Genomic DNA, 1,721 nt, shown 5'->3' on the forward strand with positions numbered 1-1,721 from the left:
ATTTTGCAACATATCACGGTTAACAAAGAGTTGAAAGTAAACCAGTGGCATGTCTGTCATGGCATCCTGGGCATCCTGGTACGTCTCAACTTGTTCAACTTGAAAGTTCACATCAGGCAACTCAAAGTTTGTCTTTCTCCACCTGTAAGTTTTTGTGATACGTTTTGGCTCCATCTGTGGCTTAGCAGTCTTGGCAAATGCCACATCTTCATCACTTGAGGAGTCATTGGACGAGTCACTGTCTTGGGGTTAGGTGTAGGAATAGTATCACGATGACATCCCCCTAAATCAGTCGTTTGACCGAAAAAGGTATGGTTCAGGGAGTCAAAGGCAAGGCACTGGCCGACGCATGTCACTCAAGAGCTCATCTCCTTTTGTTTAGGGTTAGGGTTAGAGGCCTGGAGATTGATGACCCATTTGTCCCTTTTGTTTTCTTGACTAGTGGCCCGTTGGTGTCCCAAATGGCAGGAAGGTCAACTGTGCCATCCGGGTAGTTCTCAAACAGTGCCAGGCGGGTTCCAAGTGGGCCACGGGGGTGCATTTGCAATATAAAGCAGACACACTAGATGGCAGTCTCGCCCTTTGGTTTTTGCTTTGCCATAAGTGTGCCCGAACTGGGAATTTAGTGTGGATTTTGCTATTAACTGTTTAAATGCTGGCGGTTTTTGATTTTTAACCCTTTAAATGCCAAACAGTGTGTTTTGGTGGGCCAATAGGGTGCAAAACGGGGACAGATGTGTGTAAAAAGTATTTTTACGGCGTTATGGGAGCGTTTGGCGAGGGGTGAGGTGGGACAAACGGGTCCCGGGTCGGACACAGGGGCTCACCGCTTGTGTTTTTTGGGCTTTTGAGTGCCAGTGTGGGCTAAGGTGGGCCAAAGGGGTGGTGTGCTGGACACTAGGTGGGTTCTGGAGGACCAGGGGCTGTTCCACGGAGGTCGGTGCGGGCCCAGAGTGCTCCTTCTCCGGGGAGAGGAGCTCCACTCGCTCCGCTGGTTCTGGAGGTGCAGCGGATGCAGTTTAATGCTGGATTTTTCAATCTTTGCTATTTAAAAGTCCAAGTTGAAAGCGGGTTAACTAAAAAATGGGGAAAAACGCATGTGTGGGTTTCACCACGGGGTGTGGTTATACAAAGTTCCCCAGGGGTCAAAGGTCAAGTGCTGTGCGGCCTTTTGTCCGTTTAATGAACACATGTGTCCCCAGCATGGGCATGATTATTTTAAAAAAATAGCAGGCGCCCAGAAAGGTGGTTGTGTGGCGGGCCCTTGGTGCTTCTTCTCTGGGGAGAGGAGCTACGTGGGCCCGGTCCCTGGTTCCGGAGCCTGGTTCTGGACCACGGGCCCGGTCCATGTGCCCCTGGTTCTGGACCCATGCCCTGCCAATTGAAGGCACCCAGTGATGCCGAGTTCTGTCCTATTAATATTGTATATTTTCCTATTTAAAATGCTCCAGGTCTCCGAGATCTAAGCCCACGGGCCCTGTGCGGCTTTCCCCAGGGGTCAAAGGTCAAGTGCTGTGCGGCCTTCTGTCCGTTTAATGAACACTTGTGTCCCCAGCATGGATGTCCATGGGCCCGTTCCCTGGTTCTGGACCATGGGCCCGGTCCATGGGTTTGTGCTGGGCCCTTGGTGATCCATAGGCCCGGTCCATGGGCCTGTGGCGGGCCCTTGGTGCTTCATCTCTGGGGAGAGGAGCTCCATGGGCCCGGTCCCTGGTTCCGGA

Source organism: Cyprinodon variegatus, unplaced genomic scaffold (assembly GCF_000732505.1).
Source record: "Cyprinodon variegatus isolate N-32 unplaced genomic scaffold, C_variegatus-1.0 Scaffold1822, whole genome shotgun sequence".
NCBI classification, from domain to species: Eukaryota; Metazoa; Chordata; class Actinopteri; order Cyprinodontiformes; family Cyprinodontidae; genus Cyprinodon; species Cyprinodon variegatus.